The 22,307-nt window shown below is 40.6% G+C and overlaps 1 protein-coding gene across 1 annotated transcript in view; it reads right to left on the bottom strand.

The window, feature by feature from the left end:
* Positions 1–22,307, bottom strand: part of trps1 (trichorhinophalangeal syndrome I) — a 160,207-nt gene that overhangs the window by 8,906 nt on the left and 128,994 nt on the right.

A 22,307-nucleotide genomic window follows, 5' to 3' on the forward strand; every position in this document is an offset into this window, starting at 1 on the left:
AATACAATGGTAAGTTGTCTTACGAGTTTAATTCGCTCCAATTCTCTCCCTATGTCAAATCAATTTCCCAGCATGGAAATGAAATAAAATGTCACAAATCTATTTCCCGATTCCCAAACCACACCATGTAATTTTTTAATAAAAGAAAACTAGCACTGTTAGTATGTAAAAAATGGTTTGATGAAGTCCAATTGCCATTGAGAACAAGAGTGGGATAACTCCATTTTTTTCATTTTGCAGGAGAGTGATTTAAAGTTTCATAGCTGCAGTAAAAATCGGGGGGATTTATATCTTGGTGATTTACTGTATATGGCAATGAGCACTTCTTTTAGGTACTTGTTTTTAAAGAAATTGTGGTTTCTTAGATTTTAATGTATTCCAAACATCTGTCAAATTTATCAATATTTCATAATGCTAAATCACATTCACTTATACTAACACTCAGATGCACTGGCACCCAAGCTAAAACACGACTTGCTTTCTGAGTTAATCTCTTGCGGGAGGTGAAATCTGGTTTCATGGGTGCGGCCATCTTGGATATGAGATTTGGCCTAGTTGTTGCACTTGATGAATCAGGAAAAGTGTCAAGTGCAAAAAAACTAAATTGACTGCCCCTTATTTGTTAAGTGGAGACAAAAATAGAGAAAAGTTAACCTTTCAGATGACTTAAAAATGACACAAATGGAGTTAGCCTGTTGTAGTTGTCAGTGGCTACACTATGTCTTTTACACACACACACACACACACACTCTATAGTGTTTGTGATGTGTAGTGCGTGGCCTAATCAGTGGCAATAGTAGCTCTGACTCCAACTGTGTCTGTGACAGTTTGTCCCCATTATTAAATGGCTGAATTAAAATGTTGGCTTGTATCACAAACGAAAAAAGTGACGTCTCGAGACTACAGAAACTCGAAAGTTGGGTCACTTGTAAATCAAGTCAACAATGCACTATATTTGGCATTGATGTCCATTTATTTCTTATAATAACAAGTACAGCTCCATTATATTCTCACTCCTATAAACGGCCTAATTTTTTTTTTTATCTTTGTGCCTTCCATTTTTGGCATTATCCTCCTGTCGACTGTCCGCTGGGACCTTCCCCTTTCAACGCAGCCATCTCCTCGCTTTATGTTCCTGACACAGTGGAGAGTTTAACATACTTTTGTGTCGGTGTAGGGGGGTTTGAAGCAGCCGGTGCAAAAACATTTTCACAAAAGCGCCATCACTTCACTCGGGGCCGTTCTGGATTCTCCGAGCTGTTGCAGATGGAGCCATGAGCAGATCTTCCAAGAGGCATCTGTTTTGGGGGGGCTGTCAGCTACAAAGCAGACGGGTCCAATGGGCATAGCACTGCTACATTTTCAGGTTTTTCTCACTAGAAATATGTTATCCATGAAGGAGGGATACAAATGGGAGTTAAAAAAAAAAAAAGAGTCAGATCTGCCTATAATTAATCACAATTAGATGGTATGGGTATGTTTTCCATACATTTTGGTCAATAAATAGATTTATAATCTGTCAAAAATGTGTTTGACAACAATGACAACAAACAGAACCTTCATTAAAGGTGACTGGAAATTATTTTTTTAAATTAGGAATCAAGATGGACTAGTTGTTAGTACATCTGAGTAGCAGGTAGATCTGGTTTTCTAAAATGTATATAAATTTAAAAAAAATCAATTTAGTTAACTTTCCTCAGGTTTGATACAGGAAATTTAATGAAATGCCATCTTTGGTGTGGATATGTTTGATGATAATGGGAAATTCTTATTTTGGCTACCGTGTTGGGTAACAAAATTGATAAAAAAATCAGGGCTTCATTTGAATAAAATCATAATTTAGTGTGCAACAAAAATGACATCATGTTGTGGCAATATTTCCTATACAAATGTACGAAAAAAAAAGACTGATTTGTTTATTTTTAATAGAGCAAAGTGATTGCATGAAGTACACATGGAATGCAGTATAAAAGGTATTTCACCGTTTAAAGTGTTTACGGTGACTTGTGGTACAATGTACAATGAAAAACCTTAGTCCATGAACCACATGCTGCTTCATTGAGTCCAAACCCAGGACTATCTGATCACATATAGCAGGCAACCTGCTGTTACATTTCTATCACAAGGCACCCTTAGACAGCTGCCTGCTGAAGACGATGAATCGCCCACAATTGTTTGTTTAACTTTACTACTGTTTTAGCAACAATGTTTTAAAGTTGGGACATGGACATTTTTGCCAAGATGAGCTATAAAGTGCTTTCCCTCCCTCTACTTTAAGGCTCCACCGACAAAATATCAGACAGTTCAAATATTTGCAAGCTAAGATGTTTATTTATCCTGGAAAGCCTCCGTCCACCCTTCTCCGAGTCAATGCGGGAATGATTAAACTTCCCGTTCCAAACATGTTGTATGGAATAAACAGCACATGGCTAATATTGGGATTCTTTATGGTACATGTGTTGCTTTCTGACATGGGACCATGCACGGATCCAAATCCTCTTGCTGGCAACCCACCCTGTGCGTGTGTGTACACACCACACGGTCACCACATGTAGCGAAACCGAGCCAGGTGATTGATTGATGTACACTTCCTCTTTGAGTGTGTGGGAAAATGTGTGTGCGTGTGTGTGTGTAGTCCTCAGCAGACCCAACAATGCGTCTGTCATCAGAATTTAGCTTCTCTCCGAGCGAGCCAAATTACTCGCATATGGCCACGCAGCTGCCCCTCCTCCTTATGGGACGATGGACGGACAAACGCCCGCACATATGCACAGACTTCATCTTGAGTGGAATCAAAAGTTATCTGTAAAGATAGGAGCCAGGTTTTGTGCTACACAAACATAGAACGGCAAGAGAACAGATGCACGTACACACTAATCACAGCATTGACCATATGGATGTTTTGTTTTGTGCAGACCAGACAAAATTTCCCAGCAAAGACAAACGTCCCCACAGTTTAAGGTAAAATATTAAGTTAGGTGGAAACGTACATACACAAGCCAAAATGTCCCCAGTAAAGGTGGGATATGGTTTGGTTTGTGGCCCACAATGACAGAAAGACAAAGACACTAACACACTCAAGTGTCAAGTTATCAAGTTGGGTGCCACACTACAGTATAAAAACAAGTGTGTGCACTGTGCACACATACACACCCTAGCATTGTTTTTGTCAACCTAAAAAAATATCCCTTGAAAGGCATTTTTCCACACGATAAAAGTGAGATGCCAAGGTGGACAGTTTGAGAATTTTACAAAATAAGCAATGTGGATTTTATTTTTTCCCCCAGAACGTTTTTTCTAATGCAGTCTGAAGTCAATACAGAGCCTGTTTTATTTATTTATTTATTTGGGGGAAAATTACCAGGAGGTTTTTGAAATCTACTACTAAAAAAATTAAGTATTTCCCAATATTCAAACTTTTGCAAAAATATTGCATTTTTACATCAAAACAATTTATTCCTTGACTTTTAATGTAATTCCAGATAACAGTTATGTAAGACCATATTCAGAGAAAAATTTGAGGCTTTTATTACATAAGATAAAGTAAAAATCCAGTGTTTTTGTCTAACAGAAAAGAGATCTGGGCACCCGGCATACTCCAATATATTTTCAAAGGAGGCTTTTCTTGCAGAATAAAATTACATTTGATTCACTTAAAGAGAAAGTCAAGTCTTCTCTGGAGCACACACTGCGCACACAACGACTTGCTTTAAATCAGCGATTATTTAATCAGCCCAGAACACTACTTGAATGGTGAATTAAAACTAAATTCCATCCTGACAAGTCAAATATCCCAATCGCTGGATCAATTTCTTCATTGCGCGCGTGCACATACAAAAGCAGGTGGAAAAGAAATGTATACACTGATCTTAGACAACAAGACACTAAGTTACCACATTGGACCGAGCTGCATCTGGGAGCCATCTAACATGCAACCCTTGTAAATCATGCTACCAACCATCAACTGTGTGTGTGTCCGGCATATGCTTCTTCTCAGACTCCTGTGTGAACTTAATGGAATCATCAGGTTGGTCTTGAATGGATGTAAAGACGATCTGACTATTTTCACCGCCGCCTTTGGCGGGAACAAACAAGCGCTTTGAGAGGGCCGACAAATAGCAAAGCAAGCTGTTGCACAAAGCCACATTCAATAATAAATACATAGGCAGGCCATTTAACGACTGGGGAAAAGTCAGATGAGATAAGCGAGCACAACAAATACTAGACTACTGCACATACTGTATTCACCCATTAAGGACTAAAGCGCCTTTCTCAACAGCTCCCCAAAACCTAAGGTCGCCTTTGGCTTTCACACAGGCAGAATTTATTATTATTTACTGTTTCAATCAAAGATGTAAAAATAACGTGTCAGTGCAAGAGAAGCAGTATTTTAACTAAAAAAAAAAAATCCAGTGGTAATTACCATCCTCTATTCTGTTACAAAGATGTCAATGTCGTCATTGTCTACAAACCATATCATATCACGTTCGACTGGTTTCGCTGGTCGTGTGCGTCGTCTATATATCACTGCCGTTACTTACTTTAATCAGAGCTGCCGGCGATCGACGGCGTCCACCATTAGCCTCCCTACGGCTCGAAAAAATTCCACGACATCCTCCGTGGTCTCGCGACACTTTCACGTGTATATTCTGATGCATTAAGTTGGCTAAGACACGGAGAATTGGATTAAAAAAAGACACTGATGTATCCGCTCTCCCGGCTTTAAAGGTAGAATGACGCAACAGCGCTCCCGGCTCTAGTAGTAGAAATGAGGTTTTGCGCTCCCGTCCTTAATGGGTTAATATACAGTATTATATGGCATTATATGGTGCTGCTATCGCAAAAACTGAAAAAGCTCACATCACGCGCTCTGAAAAATTGACATGGATCAATAGCAGCCCGGCCATAAATTCTCCGGACCAGTTATCAGTTCACATAACATTATTCGTGTGGCGTGGAGAAAGAAGAACAGATAAAACATCACTCCAGCAGTTAGCTTGCAGAATCTATAATGTGGTTGACATCACTCCAGCAATAAACCAATTCCTTATGCATTGAAGTCCCTTTAAAGTGAAAATATTGCCACGCCCAGTAAGGTCCATAACAATTAATTCTCATGACAATGAGCATTTATGAAGATGTCCCAAAATGTAACAGATTCATTGTTGGATGGAGCTCATGAAAACCGTCCATTGTGTAATCCTTCCAGATAACCTACTTGGTAACAACAAGGCCTCGGCATTACATGCAAATCTGCGAGGGAGACCGTCACTTCAGTCTGGATATATATTCGACGGGATTAGAGCGGTGCCTGACTTCTGCATTAACGTCAGTGTAATATATTCTGCAGCATTAATGAAAGTGTCATAAAAAGCCATATGCGGCTGTGTTGAGGGACCACTCTTATCCTGACAGGTGAACGCGAGCTTCACAGATGATTGCATGACACCATAAGGTTGTTTTCTAGCAAATTGGCATTGCTGACCGAAATACCGGTAATCTCTTTTTATATTCAACAAACAAAGACCACAGCAATTGGACAACCTGCTTTTCAGAGGACCATGATGATATCTAATACAAATTTGTCACAATTGACAGAATGGAGGATAGGTTCCAGGAAACACAGTCAAATCATTGTATTTGCATGCAGATATACCAGGGATTAACACCATCCTTAGAATAACATGTCCAAAGTTTGTTGTCAGCGACCATTAAGCGGCGGTTAGCACAGCAACAAACTTGTAAACAAGCAAGTGGACCTTGAAAGAGTTTTTCTTCTTTTTTTTTTTTTTTAAATATATAACACGGCCGGTGTTTGTCCCTGTGCACCTTGCGCTCCATTACACATAAGCAAGCTTATAATAACAGACCACACCAGCAGGCTTTGGACTGGCAGCGCAAACGCTATCACTGCAGCACATTCAGCGACCCCCCACATCCCCTTCCCTTCTCTCTTTGGAGCTTAAGAGTAAATCTCATTGCAGGACAATAAAGGCTGTGTGGCGATATACGTAAGAGGGTTTCAAAAGCGAGGCCCAGGCCAGTTGACGAGGAGGCCAGCACTGCCGAGCTCCACATTAGAGTGGAGGAAGTGTTTAATGATGATTCAAAAGAGCACATCAGCCAACACACTTGTTTTTTTGTTTTTTATTCTGGAGGGGGGGGTTGGATAGTGGCCAAAGGGAGCAGCTTAAACCTGAGCACTAACCTTGGGGGGGAATCTGTATGTGACATTTAACTAATGTTTTGCTAAAATGCTTTTGTTTTACATCCTAAAAAGGACAAATGCCAGCATATGGATTTCAGACCAGATGGCATCCTACTAAAAAAAACAATATTACTACAGTAAACATTCAATAAAATATAAAATAAATAATTGTATTTAGGGTTATTAGAAAGTGGCTACAAAGTTGTGTATGGGGGTTTAATAAAAAAAAAAAAATTGGCCATTTTGATCATCATTGGGTATTATTGTGTAATATTTTCCCGAAACAAATTTCACAAGCACTCTAAAGGATCAGAGTAACTTCTAGCAAAATCTAGATATGTGCAGTTCTTAAACGTATTGTAACACCACCCAAAAAGAGTGTAAGGTTTATGCCACAGCTGCCCTATATGAACAGCACTGGTAATTGCCCATGATATGTTGATACGTAATGGTGGACTGTGTCAGCAGGATTCCTGCATTCAATCTCTGCATGTGGTTAAGAACGTTACTCAACATCTAAGACGCCTCCGCCCCTTCTTCCCAAAACAAAATGGTTGATTTCATCCTGGGAGGAAGGATCCTGTCGGTAGATATGAACACGCTTTACTTATCCAGGATAGTGCAACCTTAGCCCCTTCTCACATTACAAGCGGAGGGGAAGAACATGAGCAGGGAGGAAGTTATTGCATGTACACCCTTAATACCTGCGGCCTGATCCACTGGCATTAAACAACTAATTAACTGTCTGGGTCTCTATTTTTCTTGTTTATCTGAGAATAGACCATCCACTCGATTCCCACACTGCCGACCCCCGCATGACTGTTCGGGTCCAGGGAATGCCGTTGCTACATGCCGGTAAACGCTGCTATGAAGGGATTGTGACGGAAACCTCAGATGGGTGTGAGGAGTCATTTTATTTGGGAGCGCATTTCTGGAATAATCATGTTACCAGTTCATTACAATTAATGCCAAGGGAAATTAGAGCAAAAATAAAAGCGAAGATGAACTGGGCAGTTGACTTTTGGCATCTACTAACTGAGGTATTTACCAGTTAAACAGAAGTGTATATTTGAGGGAGACGTTTGTTTAACTGTGGATGAAGCAACTGAGGAAATACAGTACTTTCATATGAAAATGTGTTTGATTCATTAGTTCCATTTTTATAGATTTTTTTTCCAGTGCTTGCAAGAAGTGATTCACGGCTAAGTAATGTCTAAAATCGACAACAACTATTGAAAAAGAGAATTGCTAATCTTTCTTTTTGCAGTTACGCCAGGGCCTCCATCACAAGACTGACCTTGTGGAGTTGATTACAGTTTTGGGTTTAATGACGAGACATTAAAGTTCACTGCCATGCTCAGTCTAAACGCAGTGAGTGACACAAAAATGGTTCCCAATTGTCTTAGTGTCTTACATCTTCTTTCTCGTAATACTACGCCTTTTGTTCTGCGCCTTTTGTTCTGGAAAAGACTCCTCCATTCTCTCAAAAAAAGTAGTCAAATTATACAGTTTTATTCTCGAATAAATAGGACTATTCCAGTAATGATCTGCCTTTTGCCGAGCTATCATCAGGGTTCCTTGACCCCAGTTTGAGAACCACTACTCGATAGAGATGCAAGGATTTCATAAGCGATACCTTGCCCTGCTGTGAAAATATTGGCTGTGTGTGTCAGGAATGAAGTTGTCAAAGAATAGCACAAACTGACCTGACAGGCAGACTAACATTGCTGTGAACACCGGCATGTATTAAGCTCATCCCGGCCTGACGCTAACATCTGCGACGCTAATTGTTTGACACCGTGGCACGTTAAACAAGGTGCGCACACACCGCCTGTCGTACAGCTTCATTTCCAAATGTCCTTGGACAAGCAAAGATTTGCGTAATTGCGGCGCAAACGAGGAAGGGAAAGCAAATGGAAAGGGGGGGAAGCTGTTAAATAAAAATGATTGTCAAGACGAGAAGCCAGTGACAACAGGAAGGAAGGAGGGACGCGACCAAAAGCCTGTAATGGATGGCACTTTACAGTATTAAACCTCGAAACGACCTCACGTCCACGCCGCCTCGCCAAATGATTTTCTCCCTCCAATTAGTGCTACGACCAAGACGGAGGAGGTGTGAAGAGGGAAGAGGACGAGGAGGAGAAAGGAAGTGGATGGACGCTATGGACGACAGAAAATAAGTGACGCACACTATTTATGATCATCTTAAAAACCCACAAATTAGCTCCTCCTGGAGTTTAATTAGTTTTAATTTAGTTTTTTAATTGTGCCCTTGCATGAAAATGAAATCTTCCACATTCTCCCAAGAACTGATAGAAGTAAAACATAAGTTCAGCTACAAGTGCATCATAATGAATTAGAATATCGTTAAAAATACAATTTATTTCAGTTCCATTCAAAAAGTAAAACTCATATTACAAATGCAATATACACAGTTAAAGAGTTTGGATATATTTTTTTACCATTTCAATGACAATAGCTAGCCGCCCCCCCCCAAAAAAAATCCCAATTCACCACTTCAAGAAAATATTTGTTAGGTTGTTATAGGATTTTCCTGTTTCATGACGCTGATTTATGTTGGAGTTTCAGTTTAAAAATTAACTACTAAACTTTTTTATTATATTCTAATTTACTGAGATGTGCCTCAATAAATCCTTTAGAGAGCATACCAGTTGCTGTTTGTTGTTGATACTTATATTGATAAGTAAATGTGCTTTACGACCACAAGTAGCAGAAATCAAATACAGCTATGCTGGGAAACGGTTACATTAAAAACCGACCTACCTTGGTCCTGTGATTAAGTCTGTATTTTCCAACAGTGCATGAGTGTGTGAGGGCGGGGGTGATGGTGCCATGGGTCACGGTAACGGGAAATGAGCAAAAGTGAGTGGGCAAGGAGGTCAAGGTGAATAACAGGCAGAAGACGACGCAGAGGAAGTGCAGCGTGAGCACACACATGGCAACCCCAAACCAAACTACTACGCCAGAAACATTTTTGTATAGCCATTCGTAATTTGTGTCTTTTTTTTTTTTATTGCCCAACGTTCCAGCATATGCAACCATCTGATATATTTTTAATTTAAAAACTGGGGTGAGTGCCGGAGACGAGCAACACTCCAGGGCTGCGCGGCCCAGTAAGTGGTTCACCAATATCAACACGCTCCATCAAATTGAAGCCAAAAGGACAAATGATAAGGCTAGCTAGCTCATTAGGGCCAACTCATCAAAGTCCTGACAAAACAAATGGAAAATAAAGCTCAGAGTATAATGAGAGAACATGTGCCCCCCCCCCCCGTCTTTGCTTAAGAAGAATTACAATTTTGACTGAACTTTGATGATTAAATTCTCAAAAGGTAAATTACCTTTTCACAGTTCTATGATCATAATTGCAAGATGTTAGCATATTGTTTATCTACCATAAGACCATCAATCTGCTCCTTTATCAGCAGGACTTTTTGTTGAAATAAAACAAGTATTTCTCTATTTTCACTTCCTTGAGAAGAACATCGATCAAATTCAACGGTTACGATTTAGTGGCTATGCAACAATGTGACTTTAAAATGGACTAGCGCCCAGAACACCATAATCGCCACTGACATCCCCCTCAGCGATAAAGACTGCCTGAAATTAATGGAAGATGCCGACCTCTGACCGTCATTACTGTGGAAGCGACGGCTCACTCGCGTTTTTACGCCAGCCCAAACACAAGTGCATTGTGCTATCATCTGAATATTGACAAAGGCTGTCGGACTGTGAGCTGGCAATGTCCCTGGGCTGTGTCAGTCAGTTGGTTGAGCTGCTTTGCATTATCAACCAGGTATTCATGTTGTACGTGTGGTGAAAGCTCGTAATGAGGCAGCCATGTGTGAAAACCTCTCAGGCTGAGGTTGTATCATTATTTATGGTGAGGGAGTTTGAAGGAGTGTGGACTTGTTGCCGCGAGAAACTCTCGCTGTACGCGGATGCTCACTTCGAATGCATGCCGGTAGTTTATGAGGCTCCCGCGTGACAAGATGACCGTTTTAAATTGCTTCTTTTCACTTTCAATTTTAATGAAAGTTGGCCGCGGTTGAGGAATATGCGGGTCGGTACTCTTGAAGAGTATTGGCAAAACATGGGCCCACATTTTAAAATGAGCATGTAGTAGAGACTTGGTAATCAAAACAGTAAAAATAACTTTTGATGAATAATTTCCTTGCGGGGGGACTCAAAATGCCTGAAACTCAGCCCTCGACTGAACCACTTGAATGCAAACAGTGCAGTCACGTCACTCTGTCAGGTCCGTGACCAAAGATCAGTAGTTACAAGATATTACAGTGTTAATTTGTTTACACCACACCTATTGCAATTTTTGTCCTTCAACTATTCCAAACAGGTGTTTCAAAACATAGGCTACTCATCATGGCCCCTCTCTTTGTGCCTTGTTTCATCTTGCCTGGCATGATAGCTTAAGGGACCACTTGATTAGGTAAAGAGGTATTAGCAAGGCTAGTCAGCTCTGAAGTTTGCACACGAAATATCCCGTATTCACAGCTCATATCCTGTATTTACGAGGGCGTTGCGCTTTGTGAAGGGAAGAGCCAAACAAACAGTATTGCAGTACAGAAAATAAATTGATTACTCTAATTTGGGCGTAGCCAACAACCGCATAAAACCATGTTTTGTTTTAACTCACTCAGTGTGCGTAGTTCAAGTACAAAAAAAACGCAGTCCATACATGTTTAGCCGTACCTATGCTGTAATGCATGTGTAGTCTTTGCATATTTAACGTATAAATGAGTGTGGCTCCTAGTCGATGTCAGCACTGAGGCACCACTGATACTAAGTGGGCGACCCACCTGGGGCTTATCTGACATTTTCCACTTATAAAGAGCCTCAGGGTAGAGATGGAGCCTCACTCGTCAATATCGGAATTACTCTTGCACCCCACCAACGCACACACACTCGGGCTGTTGACGGTCATGCTCTGGCTGCCGCAACAAACCAAACAGATCAGCTAGCCTCGGAGGAGCGTATACGCGTGTCTGGTGGGTATAATCGACGTGTCATCTTTGTGCCATTCGCTCCAGACAGCCAAGTATGATAACCCGATATGTTACCCGCACAACGCTATGAGAACGTTGACACATCGTCACGCTGCACTTCACATCGACTCAAATGGGCATCCAAATCTGGCGCCGAGGACGAGCCGTCTTTTTGCGTCTGAGGCTTTAATTGGACTTGAGCGAGCATCTTCACGCGAGGCACCGAGCCAAACATATCCAACCATCAAACCTGGCCTCACATCAAGCGGGGCCCTGCCACCTCCAAAGACGTCGCATCGAACGCGCCAATCAAAGACACAAACTGGCAGGATGGAACTGTGCTACTTTTAGACAGCTTTCTGTAATGTCCCTTCATCTCTGCAATCTGCTAACTCGCTCTGTCACTGACCTCATCTCTCTTGAGCTTTAAAAAAATACACAAATCAACAGATATTTACAGAATGTCTTCTCATGGGCTTTGATCATCCCGTTGTGCCGCGGTGGCAGTTACAAAGATAATGATGGCTTACTTGGAACTCTCGCTGTTAGAAAAATTAAAAGGTATTTAAAATCATGAAACCATCAAAGTGTTATCCGGAATTGTGTTTGGGATACAGGTCAGTTCCATCCATAGGGAACACATTGAATTACAACCTAAACCGTTGAAGTTAGCTTTACCGAGAAAGTGTACACAAACAAAACCATGTTGCAGAAAACAATTTTGTTGACAAATTCGCTGGTATAAAACATTCCTCCATTTTCTATTTTGCTTGTCGTCATTGGCAGTGATATACCGACCTGGCGTGTAGGACATTGTTGGGAATATTTTCAAGCTCGGCATCTTAAAAACATCCATCCATTAATTTTCCATAGCACTTTTTCATTCGGGTTGCTGGTGAGCTGGAGCCTATCCCTGTTGACTTTTGGTCGAGAGGCTGAGTACATCCTGGACCGATCATTCGTTTTAAAAACATGACTGTGAAATAATCATTTGCGGTGAGTCAGGTCAGGAATGTATTACTTCCTTGCATCTTCTTTTACAGCTCAGAACAAACAATTGAGAGAAAGGACTCGAGATGGGTCGAGAACGCTGAGTAAACTTGGAGAGAGAGCAGAACAGGCGGTGAGCAAATTGGTGGTAGGTACAATTTTGTTCTCAGGGCCTGATATCATGCAACAAACAGAGTGAATTGTTAGGAATTCAAGACGAGAGCGGGCTCATTTCCATCTGTCGGAAACATACTCTAGTAATAATGAAATGCAAGCTCATGCATGCGAGGACCAAAACTCTTCAAAGAGATTGTTCGCAGTCGAGTTGTTGCGATGAGATTGAACAGAATTTATGGTGCTTGGTGTCACACAGGGATGGGCCTGATCGCATCAACTATTCCATTAATTGATGGTCAGAAGCAAACGCTTGGACACAGCTATGTTGCTGTTGAAATGGTCATTGGTCAAAACAAAGTCGGTTCTGATCATTCGGAATCCACTCAATTTTGGTATCCGAACACACCACGTTCTATCAATAATCTACATTAAAATAGGGGTAAAGTCATAATTTCAGTAAATATTTGTTTGAAAAAATCCTTCTAGTCAATTTATTGCTATTTTATACACCCAAGAAAGCAAACTAGGAAAATGGCAGCCTAGATAGCCAGAGTCAAAGAGGCTACGGAAAGCTGAGTGTGAATTCAAAGTATGCCCTTGGTGGGATACATCACATAAAGCACCAAAACTAATTACTAAAGATCGATTGGTTACTTTCCAGATGATTGATAAGGGAAAAGTATTCTGATTTCCTTTCCTAAAAGGCATACAAAAGAGAGGCTGGCTGCACCTAGAGAGGGTCAAAAAGCTGTGATTCATCACTTCGTTCTGATGCTTTACTTTCATTATTTTATCCTCCTGAGATATCGTCTCGCTCATCTCTACCACACAGAGGAAACAAACACAAACAATGGGGGCCACTGCAGGTTGGAGAGGAGCAAAGAGGACAGATACTGATCACTTCAAACACAAGCTGTGCCACAGAAACGCAACAGAGGGTGGACGAGATGATATTAAAAGTAGCCACACGGAGCGACAAATGCAAAGAACATGCATTCAATTTCCTCCGTCATTCTCAAAGTGTGGCTTCGCCTCTTCACACGGCGATCCTGCAAAAACCGATACACGGGTCTCATCCCACTTCTATTATGGCTCTGATAGAACCTGTGAAGGTAGAAAATTGACAGCTATTGCAGGCAAAGTGGCATCACTCTAACAACGATGCACCCTCTAGTGGCAGCTGTGTCAGTCAGACACAGCTAGAATTCAGCTTTACTGTTCCTGCATGAATCCTGTGAACTGGCAACGCCAACTTGCAAAAGGCAAAAAAAAAAAAAAAAAAAAAAGAAGGATTGATGGTTACTTCAAATGTGCTGTCATAATCACAAATGTGTTAGTTTAAAAATGAGGAGCTTGCTATTCTGGACGCAGACAGACAAGCTTAGCATTTGGTTGTTGGCTTTCTAGCAACTCGGCAGTAAACTGCTGGACTACTACACACGCTCTTACTGACTTGCAGACCAAGTGTAGCTCACTGCACATCTGGACGACATCCGGACACACGAGAACAGACGGTACACACACACACACACAAAATGGAGGCAGCAGTATGATTTCGGGGAATTGGTTTTTGTCTTTTTCTCCTCTTAAGTTTTCTTCCCTGCCTCATTCTTTCCCTCTGTTCTCTTTGTCTGATTGCTAATCCTGTACGACAGAGAAACAGAGCACAAATCTCCCTGTTGGCAGTGAGAACGACAAAAAAAGAGAGCGCGAGAGAGAAAGAGATTGACTGCTGAACACCAGTTGAAGTGATTTATGAGGCTGGACTCTGTGCTGGAACATATGTAGACACTCCTTGTCTTTTTTGTATAACACACAAACACCCAAACCCACACATACACTCATGCACAGACACTGTTCTGGGGAGTACCATTTCAAAATCATTTGTAATCCCCCAAAATACCTCAGATGATCTAATGAGGCAAAATGATAAACACAAATAATTTCTTTCAAGGGAAATTACGACTGACATTATAGTTTTTTATTTTATTTTATTTTTTTACCGCGACAGTAGCCTATTCAAGTCAACATTCATCACCTTTTTCCAGCATTGCTGTTCTGTATAAACAACAAAGACATGGAACGTGGAGGACTAAGTCACCACAGCAAAAATCCACTTTCGAGGGTAGAGACAGACAGGACATGTTTACATGCTGAAAACTGAGGTGGCAGGACAGGGGTGTGATGAATCTGAGTCATGGCACCAATTGAAGGGCATAGTGGAAAGCCAAGAAATGTTGTTGAATACAGGGGACAAAGAGTCATAATTATAATACAAAATGAGAACACTGGCAATGAGCATTGAGGCTCATACTGAAATAACTGGGAAAGCTGACTTGACGCCAGCTCCCTACAACACGCTTCCTAAAGGCACAAATGCAACACACAAATAACATATTTCTTCATATTGAATTGATTTTTCTGCATTCACACAATACAGTGCTATTTTTCAAATTAATTGACTATTTTAATGGGGAAAACAGATTTCATATTCAAGTAAATTCAGTTACCGTTGCACCCTAATGTGTCATGGTCCTTCATTTTGCTTTAGATTTTCAGCTTTGCGGCTCTTGGCATCCCCACACAATTTTAAAGGGAAATCTCAATTGCTACTACTAATGAAAGCACTTTCCACCATAATAAACTACAACATCCCGGGAAACCTCTGTGAAGAAAAAAAATAAATAAATACTTGCAGTTACAGTAAGTGACGAAGAAGGGCCATAAAAGTGTTGACACCATAAAGGATGCACTAAATAATGATGACGTTTTTGCTGGCTGCGACTCTAAAGTCTCTCGTCTCTTCCGAACCCCAAAACAGACTTTCTACGGCCGGGCGTTTGAATTGCCAAGGCCGTTTCACAAACAAAGACTGTAATTATTGGCACTGATGCGGCCGTTCTGACAAGATTGAAAGGCAGCAAATGATGGAGCGAGAGGGGACGGAATGAAATGAGGCGCTGCAGTTCAAGAATGATAAATAAAAGATCTGATAGACAACTGATGCAATACTCTTGTTATTGTATCGCCGCGTTAGAATTAGCCAAGCCCAAAAGCCTCCCTCTCGCTCCCTCGCTCCCATAGTAATCATTCAAACCTGATTGCTCTGATACCTCCATTCTATTTGTCATTATACCAAATACACACACACACATATATATATATATATATATATATATATATATACATATATATATATATATATATATATATATATATATATATATGATACAAATGCCTTTTATCATATGGTATCAATAAATAAAATGCTTTCATTTCCCAAAAGTCCATCTGAAAGCTCGCATATACTATCAATAACTTACAGCACGCACGCATACTCTTCACTTGATCCAACTCTACGGATGACCACACACACACACACTGGCCAGAGAATCTAAATGGAGATGAGTTCCGTGTGTGCAAGATGAAACCTTGATCAAACCATGCATTAGCTCAGTCAGTCCAAGTGGTCAACTATTTTTAAGATGCTATCAAAATGTAATCCTTTAGTTTCGGGCGCAAATTGCATTAAAAATGGATGAAAAGCGTCTCACCAATTACAAAAAAATTAGTAAAAAATACTGAAGATTCGCAATTATATCTAGACAGTTTATGTAATGACAGTTTGACCTAGATTTTTCCAAAAGCATTTTCAAGCTATTAGGGTGCTTGACTTGGTGTTTTACATGGATTGTTTTATATGTATGGCCTAATAGTGTTTTTCACACAAATATTTACTGTAATTATGACTTTACAGGGCAATGGACCAGTGGTCCTTAGAGCATTATAGTCAGAGTGCAAATAGACGAGTATAGGTTCTGCAGAATAAAACTTGAATTGGTGAGTAGGCGCCGTGGGCTGACTATGCAATGTTTCCTGACTGTGCCGAATGTGAAATGAACAGTAACATTTCAAGCATGGTGGGAACTTAACTGAGATTTTTGTGACTTCTCGAGCATTAAAAAAAAAAAAAAAAATACATCAGTGCTAACACAACATCTGGCAGCATTCAAACAGCCACTTCAGATAAAGTCAAAGCAATACAAACCAGTGCTGCTACTTTTCTTACTTGGCTGTATTGTTTATTTATAATAAGAAGTAAAAAAACTACTGATGTTGCATTTTCTTCCACGTCCACGCAACCATATTGAACGGGCCATTGAAGGACTGAATAGAGTCTAAGAAATATGATTGAAACAGATTGGAAGTTGCTTAATATTCAAAATGTACTCTAATTTATTTTTAGTTAGTTGTTGCATGGAACTACAACAAGGATTGTTTGTTTATTCTTCCTTTAAAGGCCTCATCTTCACTTCCTGTCTCTCTCAACCGCTTCATCCATCGACCTCAGCTTGCTCTCTCATTAGCCCCTTTAACAAAATAACATTAAAAAAAAGCTCAGGAAATCCATATTTAGAATGTCAATAAAGCAGAAGAAATGTCTAATCCCAATAAATCCTGCAGTCGTTGTACTTTTATCCTTTATTTTGTCGAAGAGACAATAAACAGGTTGTAGTTGCTCCGCTGCCCAGCCCACAAGAACCTCATTTTGCTATAAAATATATTAAGATATATATTGGGATCCAGAGTGAAAATCCCCTCAATAAAGCTTGTATGAATTCCCATCAGGCGGATACAATTTTGTTTTCATCAGCCAGGGACATTTACTGTATTTACTCAACCACAGATGAAAGGAGGCATCTATTAGGGAGGAATGCCTTTATTTGGAATTATATTAAACAATGTAAGCGGTCTATTACAATGGAGTTTAATGCAAAATGCAGGTAGACTAACTTTTGCATGGATACGCACAAGACAGCACATAGTTTATACCACAAGGTAAAGTTGTCCAACACCAATTCACTTGAGAGACTGTATTAGCTTTTGTAGGAGTTGCTGTTTTGGTTAGCAATTACCAGAGCTTTTTACTAAAATTTCCCGGTCCGTTCCGCCAACAATGTGCATTTGTCGGATCAAACTGATTTTAAACGGGTTCCGTTAGCGTTTCTGTCTACCAACTACCGCTAGCATTTGTTACACATGATGTAGTAATGATGTGGAGGAAATACGTTCGATCAGTTTGTCTCCTTCGTGGACCCGTAGTAGAAAATGGCGGCGAGACATGGCAGACCTCCTGTAGGGGAGGCGTGCTATATGTAATATAATTACGTACTATTTCAGCTTTAGTTTACTCTATATACACCCTATATTTCATTCACCCAAGCCATTCATGAAAACCAGTTGCTGACCCCGAGTTTTAAGTGGATGACGCACCCGGCGAATAACTGAGGCATTGCGTCAACTGCAAGCCACTATTTGAGGAAATATGATAAGAGTTCTTTTCAAAGGCATACATTTTCATATTGCAAATCAATGCAGACCTTTTACATCCATTTTATATGATGTCCGGCATTCCAAAGGTTTTATTAACACTCACCCACCCACACATAGGCGACCACCCCCCCTTCCCCCGCCCACCGAATGAATCGCTCCTTGTCTGCGAGCTGATGGAGCGATAAAGTTGGTTTAAACAGCCCGGACACGCTGCGGAGACCAGAACATATGTCTTACATCAAGAGAGACTCATGTTAGCGTCGGCAAAAGCCCAAAAAAAAAAAAAAAAAAAAAAGGAAAAAAAAAAGGCAGGAGTGCAACTTATTTCTGCCATTCTCCTATCAGCTTTTTATCTATCGTTTTTACCGGAGAGACAGCTAGCAGTGGCACTCAGGGAAAGTTATCCTCCATCCCCCATTATTCATTTGGTTTTCCACAGGGCTACATGTCAAGGGACGGGAGACTATTTGTGTGATTTCATTTTACTGTCTGGATACTGGGGGAAGATGATGAGTTTCATTTGTGGCTTCTCCGGTTACTTAGCAGGCAGGATTGTCCACTTTCATTCCTCACTGAGCCTTGCAAACAGCTCAAAAGTGGTTATTTCACTGGTAGTTTCTTTGGACCTTCTTGCATTAAAAAAAAAAAAAAAAAAAAAAAAAAGATGCATTTTAGAAGACATAACTCTGGGGAAAAAGCTAAAAATAGGTAGCCTTCCCCCGCACCGCCCCCACCCCCCAAAAAGTCCCTCTATGGACACACACTCAAATACATGCAGACCAACACTTTGACACATGGACACACACAATCAAACAGACGCACAGGAACACAGCCACTCACGGACACAGAGGCATTTACGTTATAAAACGTGATTACAAACCAAGAAATAAATGAACTCGTACGCTGCGGGTGCCAAAACTAGATCAGGACTTATTGGCTCAGCCAGTACAATGTGATTTGTAGCTTATTACGAGGCTTAACAGGTACAAGATGTAAGGCTTAATAACGTTTAAACAGATTGGTGGGAATAATGGGGGAAAAAACGCCATCTCCTCACCTTAAACATTTCACTGGCTTAAATCTGTTTAGAAATTATAGCTCTGCGCAAATGATGCTGAATGACATAACGGTGGTGTCACAAAACGTAATAAGCTTGATTCATTCTTCAAGCGAAACAAGACTATGTAGCCTGTTGTCATGCACATGAAGACGTTTTAAAGTTGGGTTTCTGTCATGCTACTTTTTTTTTCCCATGCTGCACTGATACTCGCATTCGCTCAAACCAGTCTGCCATTCTGGTAAAAAAAGAGATCACTAGCCACAAGCTGAGATAAACTGTGGCTATGTATCTCTCCATCTACTAATCACACCTTCATATTAATTAGTAAAAGTCAAGGAAAAACTGTGGATAGCTTTTCACGGGCCTTGACGCCTTGATTAAGAGATTTTAAAGGCAAAAATGAAGAAATTGAATGTATGGCAAAATGTAGCTTTCTGCAAAAAAAACATGCAGGGAAGTGTGGTCTGGGGGGGCAGTGCCTCCATGTCTCACCCCCCCTGCATATGAAGAGTTAGAAAAATAAAAATAATGAATACTTCAAATTATATTCCATTTTACTTATTTGGTCCGTGCTTTACATTGATTTTCTTTTTCAATCCAGTGTCAATGATTCAATTTCATTGATTTTGGAGGTACACATTCTGAGATCTTTTTAGATCCAACTCCAAAGGAGACAGTGCCTCAGCAGTCATGAACCTCACCGCACGTCAGTGGAAACATGGCGTTTTCGGGCATAGTATGCATGCCTTGTTTGAACATTCGTGAGCAACATTGTTTGCCATCTACAGTATTTGCCATGCTTTGCTTTTGTCGGTACATCCTGTCCTTTATTTGAACACATAGAATGCTCTTTTGTGTCAATCCGTCGAGTGTGTCTGCTCTGTGCATCCCAGCTGGAAACACACCAGGTGATGCCGCCTCACATCTGGAGCGTCTTAGCGCGGAGCAACTGAGTGATGATTGTGTGTGGGTGGGGCAGAGTTACAAAAGCTGGCCGTCAAAAGGCCAAACAACCGGGAAATCTCCTCGGCGGGATATCACAGCAAATAGTCACGTCGGCTTGCAGGGGGGGCAGAGGCGAGTTACTAAGTGAAAGCTTGCCAAGGCGGTGTGTTTCAGACCTTATTAGGTGCTTCTTTTGGTGATGCTTAACCCCACTCAAAACCTGGCAGCTGCTGCCAACTCATTCTCTCTCTCTCTCTGTAGCCCCCCATGCCCTCTCTCCCTGTATCCCCCACTCCCACATCATCCTTCTGTCTTTATTGTCTCCTCCCATCGCTCTTTGATTACCGTCTCACTGGCGGTGGTCTCGAGGTAATAGAACACTGGCATCCTAGCGGTGGTGCAAATCAGAGGGCTTTGCATAACGATGATCCTCCACATGTGCTTTGCACGGCATGTTCATAAGGCTCACTGCGAACCCAAACATGTAAGCTTCCGCCGCCCTGTTGCAATATTTCTGGAATACTTTCAAGAGTGCGCTTTATAATGTTTCTCTGTGGTCAAAGCATGTGGGAAGGATAGCAAGTCAAATGCATAGAACCTCCATGTCTTGGATTTTCAACTTTCGCAGCAGGTCTGGAAAGTCAAATGTATTATGAGACAACTAATTATCAACAAATTAAATGAAAACTATTTTGATGATAAATTGTTTGCTGAAAATTGTCCAAATCCTTTGATTTCAGCCTCTCAAAAGTAAATATTGATGATTTCTGTAGTCCTTCATGAAACCAGACTGATTATCTGTTGCGTTTAATCAAAATAAAGACATTATCTCTTACTTTGGAAAACAACGATCAACATGTTTGTCTGTTTTCTGACATGTTACCGGCCAAGTCAATAACTGAATAATAATAATTTCATGGAAAAAATATGAAAATAATCATCTGACATACAGGCATAATATAAAATTCATGCTATTAATGCTAAAAAGACTTCAGCACAGAGAGTTGTTCTTGATAAGTGAGCAATGTCGGTTAAAGGAATAATGCAGCTCGACTCGCGGGAGGTGGAGGTGGTGGTCTATCTTTTTAAAAAAAAAAAATTCTCGATGTGGAGTGGAAGACAAAGCACCTTGAATGAAATAATGAAAGCATAGCATTGCTATGGATTCCACTAATGGGGAACATAAAGACTTTAAAAGGCATAGCCAAACAGTGCGAGTCAAGATGTCTGGGCGGGCGGCAACAATTCTAAGGAGAAATTGAAAGAAATGTTCAGGCACACGCAAGCATAGTAGTTTAGAATAACACACACACACGCACACACACACAGTAAAGGGCACATAGCCATTGTTCCATTGCACCTGGGCCATTAAGGAACAGGATAGCTGGAGCTCCGGGACCTGACCGCATGAATGTTTGTGTGAAACGTGTATCTGTGTGTGTCTGTAGCGGCGCAGTCTCCAACTCCAAACATCTGCAGCGATGACGGGGCTTTGAGAAACGATGCAAACACGGGCGCAAACTAAGGCGTGATTGAGGTACGCTAACACCGGAGCACGTCATTATTCACGCCGGAATCACGCACAGCCCGCAGATGGCAGTGCTTTAAAATACGCTAATATGTTTTCATTAAAAACAAGACAAATATTTATGAATGATCATAGTCCAAATGAGCCGGAAAATACATTTTCCATTCAACCAGGCCTGGAAAGCCATCACTCACAAGAGAATGCAAAAAAAAAAAAAAAAAAAAAAAAGAATTTAAAAAAGGACATTTGCCACTGATCAGAAAATGAAGGAGAGTGTATTTATCTTTGCGGCTGATGGACTCATATTACTCAGCTTCTGCAAAAAGTCACTTTGGGGCATTTACATTTTAGGTTAAAATGGCACAGTTATGGGAGGTCCACCATTTTTGGATGCTTTATGGTAGTCTTGTGGAATTTTGGAATGATTGCTGTAGTCTTATTTCAAACTGCACAACTTTTAAGGGAATTTATGCAAGTCTTATTTAAAGTGTGAAACTTGTGAGAGCTATAATAGTCTTTCTTTAAAGAAATACACCACTGTTCAAACCAAAATTCTACATCTAACAATCAATTAAGCAGTGTGTATCTAAATAATCCGGCAAATAAATAAATAAATAAATACAAATCAATGGCAACTGATGTCCTGAAAAGAAAATTGAAGCTGCTAATTCAGATAGGGACACTCCTACCTAAGCATGTCAGGCTTCTTGTTCTTCCTTTAGGAAAGAAGAAAAAAAGTTTACAAAAAATGTACAGTGGCAGTAACAACGCTTAAGGTAAAAAGCTCCATCTCGCTTATTGTCCAAAAATAGTGATCGATCGTCACCAAACTTCATGTACACGTCTCTACTCATACCCACTTTCCTCTTAAAATATCCAAACGATCACCCCAATAGTTGGGATTTTCTGGACATCGTTAAGCTGTTTCCTATTCATGTGCATGCACTCATAGGTAAACTTTTTTTATGCCCTTTGACTTTCTAGCATTGCTCAGCACTTGGCAATCAACTCTGTCCATCATCATTTTCCAATGTCGGCAAACAGCTTTAACCATTCTGCGCCCCTAGAATAACTGAAGCATCTCTGCAGCTTTCATCAATT

This window comes from Filicampus tigris, chromosome 18, assembly GCF_054856515.1.
Source record: "Filicampus tigris isolate MCC_2025a chromosome 18, RoL_Ftig_1.0, whole genome shotgun sequence".
Taxonomy (NCBI): domain Eukaryota; kingdom Metazoa; phylum Chordata; class Actinopteri; order Syngnathiformes; family Syngnathidae; genus Filicampus; species Filicampus tigris.